At 41.1% G+C, this 13437-nt stretch overlaps 1 protein-coding gene across 2 annotated transcripts in view; it reads right to left on the reverse strand.

Moving 5' to 3' along the window:
- FMNL2 (formin like 2) overlaps positions 1–13437 on the reverse strand; it is a 313130-nt gene that overhangs the window by 281933 nt on the left and 17760 nt on the right. The gene's annotated exons all lie outside the window — the stretch shown is intronic.

The following is a 13437-nucleotide window of genomic DNA, read 5'->3' on the forward strand; positions in this document are numbered from 1 at the left end:
TCATCCCTCTACCCCACACTCATTAAACTGGAGGAGAAGAAACCAACCTAACTACAACATCAGAAAGACCCAAGGAGATGCATATAAATAGTCAAACAATAGTTCATCATTTGTTATAAATGCCTTACATGAAGCATTTGATTTTTATAGCATCTCTAGTAGGGGAAAAAAGCTGCTTCTCCCAGCTTAAAAAAAGAAAAAAAAAAAAAAATTGGGCAATGGCTGTTTTCCAAGGAGCACAGAAGCAGTAAGAACAACCTTGAAGTTCCGCATCCTGGCATTCTTTCACACTAACTCAGACGCCATCTGCCTGCCTAGGGAAAGAGAAATGCTTTCATGTTAACTAGGTACATGTCCAGTCATGGAAGGCTAAATTGCATGTCTCAGTGGCTTAGGCAATCACATGCAGTGTTTGCACAAACGAACCTCCACCTCCTTCAATGAAGAGCCCTCCCAGACCTACACATTTTGAGGATTACCAGGGATGCAAACAAATTCAATAAAATGAGGTATCAAAGGCAGGACCTCAAGCAAACACACATCACTGTACAATGAAAGCCACACTTAAGGCAAGCACACTGTAACTTAACTGCAAGGCCAGCACTCATCCAAGTCTTATTTGCCAATCAGCCTCACGGCTTTTCTAAGTACTAATTTGGACTTCAGTAGGATAGAGAAACCTGTCATGCTCATTAAATTACAACCCAACAAAGTAATGCCAAACCTACAACCTTAGGTAAATGTGCAAGAAAGCAATGAATGAATTAATCACGAATGTCTCCTCCCTTTGTGACTAGATGCTAAAATGAATCCTGAAGGTGCCAAGTTTCCCCAACTCTGATGTTTTAAAATCACACAAATATCCTTTAGAAAAGTAGGGGGAGGGGGGCTTACGGGGCTCAGTCAGTTAAGTGTCCAATTCTTGATTTCGGCTCGGGCCGTGATCTCAGGGTCCTGAGCAAGAGTCCCCCACATTGGACTCCAAGCTGGGTATGGAGTTTAAGGTACCCTTCCCCTCTCCCTCTACCCCTCTCCACCCTGCTCGAGCTCCCGTAAGTGCACTCTCAAATTTTAAAAGAAGGGGGGCATAATTTAAAGAATCACTTTAAAATATGTTGCCTAGACTACTGTCCCTTTCTCAATTGGTTACTCTATTGCAGAAAACTAAGAAGCATCTCATTTAGAGCTACAACTTACACTAAATTCAAGGACATCGAGACTAAAAATATAAAAGAGTTATCATCTCTGATGCCTTAAAAAAAAATTTTTTTTTTTTACCAAAGTGGACATGTTTTATGGCTTTTTTTTTCCTTCACCAAAACTGAAATTTTATATAAATGAGAGGTGGATAAAGTTCTGATATTTAAAAATCAGGGGAAATGTTAATTCTTCAAGGAATTCTTCAAATCTCAAAACCAAAAGACATAAAACCACCTTGAACATCAATCTCCTTATTTCCTATTTGACTGACATACTCTCAATATTTCTTCTACTTTGGCTCATTCCCTTCCCTCCCTTCTTGCTTCCCTTTATTAAATTCTCCTCTCCAGGGCGCCTGGGTGGCTCAGTGGGTTAAGCCTCTGTCTTCGGCTCAGGTCACGATCTCAGGGTCCTGGGATCAAGTTCCGCATCGGGCTCTCTGCTCGGCAGGGTGCCTGCTTCCTCCCCTCTCTCTCTCTCTCTCTCTGTCTCTCTCTCTCTGCCTACTTGTGATATCTCTCTCTCTCTGTCAAATCAATAAATCTTTTTTTAAAAAATCCTCCTCTCCTTTCTCTCTCTTTTAAAATAAGCCTAAAGTACCAACCAAAAGAGACTCAAGACCACTAGTTCACTTGTTCCATCCTTCAGAAACAAGAGGAGGAGCCAGTACTTTTGGGGTTTGAAGTTCCCTCAAGGAAGAATTAGCTGCTGTTTTTACTGCTTAAAAAGTAACTTCAAAATGAAACTGAAAATATAGCCAAATGCCTTAGATCTTAAGAGTAAGAACATAAAATACATGGATCAGGAATTATTTTGCTGACTTAGTAGCAACCAGACCCTGATAAGGGTATTTTGCCCATTTTAGAAATATTTTGTAAAAATCATCTAGGAAACAGAGACCAGAAGCATTATAGGATAAAAGGCTAAAAGATAATCCTCTCTATGAGGAGACAGTGTACAACCTTTAGTTATTAAGCTTAAGAAGAGAAGGCTACAAGGCACCCAAATCATCGTCTTCAATTCCACCAAAATTTATATACGAAAGATGGTCACCAGATGTTCCCCATCACCTCTGAGTAGAAAACAAATGGAAAAAGGCTTAAACTTCAGCAAAAGTGCCCTGAGACCCCAGGTCCCTGTACAGCAGGTGAACTACTCCAGTAACTCTCAAACATTGCATTAACACACACATGACTCGCCTATGGGATCCTGTTAAAATACAGATGGAGTCAGTTAATTCGGAACAGGAAGTGAAAATCTGCATTTCTAACGAGTTCCCAGGTGACCCGGATGCTCTTAAACCTGAGCAGAAAGAGCTAGACCACAGCCACAGGACTGCTCATTCTGGCTGTCAGTTCAGTTCAGTGGGGTTCCCACAGGACTGCCTGGGCTACACCCACTGGTATTGATCAAGAAGCTAGCCCAAAGGGAACAAATCATATAAACCTTCCTCATCGATGAGCTTTAAGATGGAAATTACAAAGAACACTGAAAAGTAACAGTTAAATACCAGAATACAAAGTTTCTTTGAACAGGTTCCTAGAGCCCGGAGGTGTGGTTTGAACCTGGTGGAAAGGAAGCAAGACAGATGAGCTCACACACCTGGAAGACAAACTAATTTCACAATCCCCTTCTAACCTGTTTTACAAATTATCACTGCTCCTGGGGATCCAAGAGATACTCCAAGCAGGGATGCCTCCGATGCAGAAATTATCACTTAAGAACTCTGTCAACTAAAATATGGAACATTTCAGTTGCAAAGGCATTCAAGGTGTAAAACAGGAACTGCTTAGTGTGGTAATTCACTTTTTTGTAGCCTAATTCTGAGGAGTCTCCAGCAATTAGGTACAGTTTCATCACAAAGTAAGAACATAAATCCCACTAACCACCTGCAGTCCAGACTGACAATATACAGTAAGAGGGCAGCCTCCCACATGGAACAAGTAAAATAAAACCATTGCTAGAGCATTTAAACCAGGATACACCACATTTGGAGCTGCAGCTCTTCCATAAGTAATGGTCTCTGTGCACTGACCACGCATCTAGTCAAGTACACTTTATTATGCCCAATCCTGGAACAGGCAGCGTCTAGCACAGAGTATGTGTTCAATAAACATGTTAACAGAGACAAATGCAGTTCTTATCTTTATGGGGAAATTTCAGTACATCCAAAAATCTCAATCTATCTTCATCCTCTAGATGGTCTACCCAACTAGACCATCTAGGCTATACCAACAATGTGCCAATTTCCCAGGCTCGAGTAAACACAGAATTATTCTCTTCTCTGACGTTCTATTGGATCAAGGTTCTGAACCTGGGATCTGCAGACCTCTGGTAGTTTAGCCTATGAACAAGTTTTTGGAAATGCATGTTAATTTTTACACGTAGAACTATATACCACCTCTGGAATGTCATTGTCTTTTCATCTTTATAAATATATACAATGCCACAGCACATCACCATCCCCCCCAAAATCTTCACTGAATAAAACAGTAAGTCACATGTTATGTGCTGGGCACATAGTAGGTATGCAATATCCTATGTGGATTAAAAGGTTTTCAAAAATACTTGTACTTCACTTGATATCTCAATTCTCTAAGTCCTCATGGCTTAAATATATTACTTAAGGTTTATAAGAGGGATGTTCCAGACAAGGGAGAAAGAAGAAAAAAAACGAAAACCTGTTTTCAAGAACACTTTTTTTAAAAAAGATTTTATTTTTAAGCAATCTCCATACCCAACATGGGGCTCAAACTCACAACCCTGAGATCTAGAGTAGCATGCTCCATCTGAGCCAGCGCCACACCCCTCAGGAACTTAACATATTTCTTAACAAATTTCCCTCTGCAGGGGAGACAATTCTGACCTCTCGGTAACAACACAGCAAACAGCCCAGATAAAAACTTGCTTGAATAAAGCTGGATTTATTTCAGATGCTAAACAGAAACATTGTAGAAGAAACTTATTTATGTAAGATCAAAGTCTCAGACTAATTCCAAGATCCAAGTTAGTCTCTCCTAGTTGCACAATTCACCATTTTGCCAGGAAAAGTACCCCAAACATATCTAAATAGATTAATTTATTGGAAATACTAGTCATGGAACCGCTTCAGAAATTCTGCCAAATTTGCTATTGCTGCATTAGATTTTTCTCAAGATATATTTTATGGTTCCCTCATGTTTTGGTTTAAAAGCCTGGCTCTCTGGCTGATATCATGACAACATGGAATGGCAGAACAAGAAAGCCTGAAGACAAAACTAACAACATTTTCTCTCATTCACCCCTCAGGTAACCTACTGCTAAATAACTCCACGTACATTCTGTAGGCCCTTGTAAGGAAAAAACAAACAATATTTGCTGACTGAATTTTAACCTTAATGTTTATGGATCTGGTAGAAATTCCTAAAGGATGTGAAAATTTCACTGAAAATGACCAAACATGGCCTGAATTTCTAAGGAACCCAATGCTTACCCCTGCTTCTGCTTTCTGTGGCTGAACTCACCCTCCCACAATTAACACATGTAAGGGGAAGAAAAGCCCCCTGAGAGGACAAGTGTCTGAAGCTCCTCATGGGCAACTCATCAACACGCTCAGGCAAATAACCAAGAAAACCCAAGGTTATGAACTCCAATGTAAACAACATCAAGAATAACAATTAACCCCAAGCTATTTGGGTCTGCTATGACGGTATTATCTATCAGATACGAAATATAAAAAGTCAGCCCACCTCTGAGATTATCGAAATACTGACTTTTCAGAAGCAACCAAAGTGAGTATCACAAAAGCACTTCAGAAACCCTAAGAAACAAGGGAGACAAATGATCAAGTGCTGACATTTGGAGGTATCTTCCGAACAGAAGTCCTCAGAAGAAATTCCAAATAGGTCAAAACCCAAAAAACATATAATCCAGTTAAGAAATGGGCAGAAGACATGAAAAGACATTTCTCCAAAGAAGACATCCAAATGAAAAACAGACACATGAAGAAAAAATGTTGAACACCACTCATCATCAGACAATTACAACTCAAAACCACAGTGAGATACCACCTCACACCAGTCAAAATGGCGAAAAGTAACTTAGGAAACAACAGATGCTGGCGAGGAAGCAGAGAAAGGGGAACCCTCACGCACTGTTGGTGGGAATGCAAACTGGTGCAGCCACTTTGGAGAACAGTATGGAGGTTCCTCAGAAAGTTAAAAATAGAGCTACCCTAAGATCCAGTAATTGCACTACTAGGTATTTATCCGAACAATACAGAAGTGTTCATTCAAAGGGCCATATGGGGAAAAAAAAAAAAAACAACAACAAAGGGGCATATGGACGCCAATGTTTATAGCAGCACTATCAACAGTAGCCAAATTATGGAAGGAGCCCACATGTCCATCAATTGATGAATTGATAAAAATGTAGTATATTCATACAATGCAATATTACCCAGCCACCAAAAAGAATGAAATCTTGACATTTACAACAATGTGGATGGAACTAGAGGGTATTATGCTAAGCTAAATATGTCAGAGAAAGACAAATATATTATTTCATTCATATGTGGAACTTAAGGAACAAAACAGATGAACATATGGGAAGGGAAGGAAAAATAAGAAAAATAGAGAGGGAGGCAAACCATAAGAGACTCTTAATTACAGAGAACAAACTGAGGGTTGCTGGAAGACAGGTGAGTGGGGGATGGGATAAAAGGGTGATGAGCATTCAGGACACTTGCTGAGATGAGCACTGGGTGTTACAGATAAGTGATGAATCACAGGAATCACTACTCAGGAAACCAATATTACACTGTTAACCAACTTGAATTTAAATAAAAAATTTTAAAACAAATTCCAAATGAAATAAGAAGAGCCCTGTAGGGGCACCTGGGTGGCTCAGTGGGTTAAGCCTCTGCCTTCAGCTCAGGTCATGATCTCAGGGTCCTGGGATCGAGTCCCGCATCGGGCTCTCTGCTCAGTGGAGAGAGCCTGCTTCCTCCTCTCTCTCTCTCTCTCTGCCTGCCTCTCTGCCTACTTGTGATCTCTCTCTGTCAAATAAATAAAAATCTTAAAAAAAAAAAAAAAAAGAAGAAGAAGAAGCCCTGTAACTCAGTCATCCTCCCATACTGAGATTCAAACAGAGATCCTCAGGAAATGAAATAACACATAACGAGTTGATCAATTTTTTTTTAAGATTTTATTTGTTTGAGAGAGAAAGAGAGCACAAGCAGGCAGAGGAGAGGGAGAGGGACAAGCACGAGTGGAACCTGACACATGGCTCAATCCCACAATCCTGAGACCATGACCTGAACCAAAATCAAAAAAGTCAGACACTTAACTGACTGAGCCAACCAGGGGTTCCTAATATAATCAATTTTCACTTACTTACCAGTCAAACATCTAGAAACAAAACAAAAGGTTTTTAGAATTTAAAGAGGTTAGAGCTTTACTGAAATAAAATTCAACCATTTAAAGGATATAAATCAATAGTTTTTGGTGTATTCCGGGAGTTGTGTAATGATCACCAGTCAGTTCAGAACACTTTTATCACCTCAACAAGAAATCCTGTCCCCTTTAGCAATCACACGCCCCAATTCCCACCCAAGACTTCTCCTTCCCCCAGCCCCAAGCAGCCACTAATCAACTTCCTGTGCCTACAGATTTGCCTGTTACAGGCATTTCATATAAATGGAATCATGTATTATGTGGTCTCTTGTGACTAACTTCTTGGGTTTAGATAATGGGGTTTTTTTCCTAAGTTCATCCATGCTGTTGTGCTTATTAACATTACTTCATTCTTTTTATGGCCAAATAATATTCCATTTTATGGATATACCACCTTTCGTTTATCTGTTCATCAGATGAAAAGACTAAGATTTGAGAGGGAGAGCATGCGCACGTGCACACATGTAAGAGGGAGCACGTTGGGGGAGGGAGAGAGAGAATCTTAAGCAGGCTCCACATCCAGCGCAGAGGCTTAGGCAGGGCTCGACTCTTGACCCTGAGATCGTGACCTGAGCCTAAGTCAAGAGTTAGATGCTTAACCAACTGAAATATCCAGGTGCCCTGAGACTGACTTTTAAAGGAAACAATGCTAGAGTCAATAACTTACCTAGTGGGAGTTTTGTCAATAAGGGGGTTTCCTGAAGTCCCAACAGGCTCAGCCTCAGACACCATTAATCCTCACGGATGATTATGGAGGATTATAGCTCTGACTACTGTAAAGCCCAGGGCGCTCAGGGCCTCCTGCACCACCAGAAGAGAGTCTACTACCAAGCACAGAATTCATCAGAAGAGACCCTGGAGTCCCTTCCGGTCCAAGTTTCCTTATCTGTAAAATACCCCAAATGACTGCACTAAGAATTAAATCTCCTTCAGGAATTAGCTCATTTTACCTTTGTAACAGAAAAGCAAAATGAAGCCCTGAAAGAAAGTGATTTAAAGGTTATGGCAACAATTAAAAGTAAAATTAAAAGTCAAACCTAATTCTCCTAATGCCCATTTGACTTTCACCACTGTGAACTGCCTCTTTAAACTGTATTCAACATGATCCTACGGAAATCATTTAGAATGTGGGCCAAGACTCAGCGACACAGATGTTCATCTTGGTGAAAAACTTAAGAGGCACACAGAGAAGGCCATCCTGAGACTCAAAGCATACGGAACTAGTTAAATTAACTGTGAAATGCCCATCAATGTAACAGTTGGCAAGCACTCAGAAATTCTAGTTAAAGGAAAGATGTTCATGATGTAAACAGAGGGTGGAGAGTTGGGGGGGGGAAGGGAGGGAAAAAATGAAACAAGATGGGATTGGGATGGAGACCATAAGAGACTCTTTTTTTTAAGATTTTATTTATTTGACAGAGAGAGACAGAGCAAGAGAGGGAACACAAGCAGTGGGAGAGGGAGAGGGAGAAGCAGGTTCCCTCCCGAGCAGGGAGCCCGATGTGGGGCTCGATCCTGGGACCCTGGGATCAAGACCTGAGCCGAAAGCAGACCCTTAACAACTGAGCCATCCAAGCGCCCCAACCCTAAGAAACTCTTAATCTCACAAAACTTAGGGCTGCTGGGGGGTACGGGGGTAGGGATAAGATGGCTGGGTCATGGACATTGGGAAGGGTATGTGCTATGGTGATTGCTGTGAAATGTGTAAGACTAGGGATTGACAGACCTGTACCCCGGGGCAAATAATACAGTATATGTTAATAAGAGTTTAAAAAATAAATAAATTTTTTTAAAAAAGAAAAGAAAACCAAACCGTACTAGCAGAATACATACCAAAAGAGTTAACAGTGCTCATCTCTGGGCAATGGAATTAGAAACATTAACACTTTGGTTGTAAAATGAATTTTCAAGAATAAATAAAAATTATTTAGGGCTAAGTCATTCCAGCCTTCCTGGTTCGATTGTAAATCAGAAGCATAAACCCCGGAAAAGGAACAATTTTTTGAGAATTGTGCTACTTTGTGAAGTCTACAGATGTAAAATTTAGGCACATAGAAACAAAATATCAAACCACCTTCCACTGTGACAATATTTTACTACTAAAGTCAAGAGGAGCTGATGTGGATCAAAATACACACACAGTAAATGAGACAACTACCTATGAAGTTATCAGAAAGTTTTAAGAAGTATACTTGAAACAAAGCAACAAGCACCAGTAGTCACTCACGAACAGTTTAGAACAGACACCCCAAAAGGCAGCCCTGTGATTTTGGTTTCCCATTTTTATTTCAGTAGAAGCATTCCACTGAGTAAAAATTAAGTTGAAGATATCAAGCAGAATTTCAAACAAAAATTTGCTAAAGCATATTATTATCCAGATTCCCACCACATATGCAAAACATCATACATCAGAAGACAGACATCAGAAGTCATCAAAGAATTAAGCAATGTTTCCTTTACTTTTAAGTGTAGTATTTCCCAGATAAACGTTTTTCTAGAAGGAAAAAAAAAATGAGACTATGGATCTAAATATATTAACATACCTGCTCCGTTTAAGCTCTCTTTCTCAATATCCTCTTGAGTCTTGATTCTCCACATTTATTATGCAGTCAAAACTTTTATAAAGCAAATGTTTCCAATCTTAGCATAACCACAAGGAATAGACATTGGCAACTCATCAAAGACCTAAGTAGTCTTAAGATCAAATCTGAAGAGTAAACAGTTTCTTCAGTTTGGGCCTTATGAGCAAAGGACTTTAAATGATATCTGACCAGGTGGCTTCAATACTGTATTACAAATAATTTCTGGAATTTAATCATCACATAAGTGCATCTTCTCCATCTAAAAGAGAACCATATTTTAGAAGAATAAAACGGTATAGAAAATGGAGCACAACTGCCTTAACCAAGATGAGTATTGTTTTAGGAAAAAGTATCTTTTATTTCAATTTATGGACTTCACATACATTGGGCCCTGAATGTGAAATGTATTTTAGCATAGGCTGCAACCAAGAGTTTGGAAGACACGGATTCAAGAAGTAATCGGAATTCTCTGACTGGGCCATGAATATTAGCTTCCAGAAGATAAAGTCTAGCTCATATGCTAATAAGACAAAAGTGACCAAGTCTAACAAATGAGGTGGCGATTGCGCTCAGACACCTCATGGTGAACATCATGGTCGCTTCCCACACCTTACTAGAAACGAGCAAGCTGTCTCCAAAGAACATCGCTGCTACTGGGGGCTTACAGAACCCTTTCATTATGCTTCAGTTGCACTTTCTCCTTTCTGATGAGAAATTAACACGAAGAGCGCCATTCCATTTCAACAGGGAGCCCACAGCTTGCCTCTGAATGATGTCACCTTCGTAAGTGACGGTTACTGCAGGCGCGCCCCACCCTCATCCCTCACAACCCTACCCTCTTCACCAAGGGACTGAGTGCCCAGCCGAGCAGTTGAATGAGGGCTATGGCGGTGAACTACCTCGTTCAAACCCTTCTCAACACTAATTATCCCACTAGTACTGCATCGTTTTGAGAAATCTACGTAGTGCTCAGTCCGTAGAAAGCCCGTAGAAAGTGGGAAGGTTTCTCAACTCTTGCCTTGCAAAAATAGCAAAACCCTCATCTGAGCGAGTAAACAAGGACAGAATATACAACTTTCCCCTTCCTCCAAAACTCCTTAAAGTCTTTGTAAACAGTGATGAAAATGGCTCAATATTAAGAATTCCTCTCACCAAAATAAAAATGGATTCAATAATGAGTCCTGAAGCCAAGATGGTGCCATATGTCCAATCTCACCTCTGTCCCTGGTTTAAAACACACATACAACTTCATACTTACTTCCTGCTACACAACTCCCCAACTTCCTTCAGTATTTTTATCTGTAAAGACAGACCACCTATTAGGCCATTGCTACATGTATGAAGTTCAATGGTGAACTGAGGCACGTGTAGCCTAACAGCTGAGAATGGAAACTGAGGGGGCACCTGGGTGGCCCAGTTGGTTGGGCGGCTGCCTTCAGCTTGGGTCATGATCCCAGGATCCTGGGATCAAGTCCCACATCGTGCTCCCTGCTCACCAGGGAATTTGCTTCTCCCTCTGCCCCTCTTCCCTGCTTGTGCTCTCTCTCTCTAATAAGTAAATAAAATAAAGTTAAAAAAAAAAAAAAAAAGAATGGAAGCTGATGTGCCAGGAAGCCTGAGTTCAAATCCTGTCACTTACCATTTGTGTGACTTTGGACAAAGCTGACCAATTTCTTTGCACCTCAGTTTCCTCTTCAGAAAGACGGAGTGACAGCTCTACTCTCTTAGGTTGTTACTAAGATGAAATGCATTAAATGCATTAAAAGCCATCTAGTCCAGCACAAAGTTAATAAATAGTAGCTGCTATTATTAAGCACTCCCCAAACGATCTCAACCTAGACTCCTTTTAGTCAAAGATAAAGGTCAAAATGGATGGCAACCAGTTTTTGAGTTTAGGGTCTAAATCTTACAACCAAAAATATATGATAAGCTCCTGGATGATAACTCACTCCTATTACTCAGTCTCTAACACCACATAGGTACTAAAAAATATGTAATTACTAATACATAGGCACAATCTGAGCAGCCTAAGGGATGAGCACACTAACACCAGCTACACCAGGGGCAAAAACCCACCTAAGGGATCACTGCAATGAGAATCAATCTAGTTGAAGATGGGTATACCCAGGACCCAGCAATCGTACTTCTAAGCATATCATCTTAAGAGGTTACACCTGGGGGCGCCCGGGTGGCTCAGTTGTTAAGCGTCTGCCTTCAGCTCAGGTCATGATCTCAGGGTCCTGGGATCAAGCCCCAGGTCGGGCTCCCCGCTCAGCTGGCAGCCTGCTTCTCCCTCTCCCACTGCCCCGGCTTGTGTTCCCTCTCTCACGGTCTCTCTCTGTCAAATAAATAAATAAAATCTTAAAAAAAAAGAAAAAAGAGGTTAAACCTGTGCCTCAATTGACAAGGACTGTAGTCGTAACAATCACAGTAACATTAATTATATGCAAATAACCTTAAATGTCTTTCAATAGGGTGATACTTGATTCTCATTCTTCACAGTGGTCATGGTCTAGAAAGTCACAGCCAACACTCAGCAAATACTGAACCATTGCTCGTATGGGAAATACACGCTTAGTTTTCTGCAAACGTCTGGTCACATCATTACATAAAACCTTCGTGTGTGTTTCTGTTTGAAGATACCTTACTTGATATCTGCCTTTGATCCATTAACACTGAACTCCTAGCCCACCGCTAACCTAGCCCACCGCTAACTCGGGCCCAAACAAAGCTTATCTAACACACGTATTTCCTCCCTAAGGCACATTTCCGTCTGCTTGAGCTTAAGAACACTAGAGAGCACCTCGGCACCAAGCTTGGAGGCCACCTTACATATTACATAGCAGAATCCCCAGCAAGAGGCGCAAAAATGCGAAAAACATGGCACTAAATAGAACGCAAAAAGGCACTCGTTTACAGTAAGAGCTAAAACAAGAAAGCAGAGTGCCGCCTCGTTTGGCCTCAGCTGGGAGGTTGCACATCGAGTGACTCAAATTTTTCACCACTCTGGGATCCACGAATGACCACAAAAGCACCCCAAGTATGGATTTGAGGGTTACAAATAAACTGTATTGAGTAAGCAAATTCGCAAATCCAGGATCCACAAATAATGAGGACCAACTGTAAATAATTTACAATACATGCATTCCAGGGCTAGGACTCACAAGCTAAACGACCTAAAGCTGTGTGCATCAACATGACTACCTCTCAAACCAAAGCATCAAGATTCCAAAGTACACGTGGCCTGGGATACCGCTTCTATAAACTCAAACTGTAAATTATTTTTGCCAAATGTGCACAGGAGTGACATGGGCCAAGTCAGCGTCATTCTCCTCAGAGGAGGGAAAGAAGGAAGTTGAAGACAGAGGAGCGTGGCCTGTCACACAGGACATTTTATTTTCTCTAGGTAGGTGGATCTTTCATCCAAGTCTTCCGTCACGTTGGGACTACTTCCTCAACAATACGTCCATTAGCACTCCTTCTCAGTATTGGAAATAAAGTTGTACGAAAGGAGATTTCTGCCTGAAATTACAGCACATATTTGGAGTGGTGACGCCAATCATGTAACAGCATGACGACAGGCTACAACTATGACAAGGGTCTGTTTGCACAGAAGGGAAGGATGTCTGCAAGAGAGGGAGATGAAAAGGACAGAGATAAAATGTCAAATTTTTATTTCTAGATACACCCTGGGTATCTGCTGCTCTTCTGAAGTGACAGGATTTTCTTCCCAGGAGGAATACAAGCAGAGTAGGGTGGAAAGACCCCAAAGCAAGCTTAATCACATCAAGAGGAAAAACTCTGAGCCCTAAAAGAATTATTCCTAGGATACAAGAGAAGGTTGGGGAAGAGAAACTCTTGAGTGGAAACTAATGTAAAGAGTTCCTATAGGGACGCCTGGGTGGCTCAGTCGGTTAAGCCGCTGCCTTCGGCTCAGGTCCTGATCCCAGGGTCCTGGGATCGAGTCCCGCATCGGGCTCCTTGCTTGGCAGGGAGCCTGCTTCTCTGCCTCTGCCTGCCACTCTGCCTGCTTGTGTGTGTGTGCCTTCTCTCTCTGATAAATAAATAAAATAAAAAAAAAATAATAATCATCTGAACCAAAGCTCAATTAAAAAAAAGAGTTCCTATAACCAAAGGCTGGGTATGACCCACCAGGGTCTTATTTTCCTCCAGAATAAAGCAGTGGCATTCTTGGGGCGATGAAAAGGACATCAAATAACTCC

The sequence above is a fragment of the Martes martes genome (genome assembly GCF_963455335.1).
Source record: "Martes martes genome assembly, chromosome: 3".
Taxonomy (NCBI): Eukaryota; Metazoa; Chordata; class Mammalia; order Carnivora; family Mustelidae; genus Martes; species Martes martes.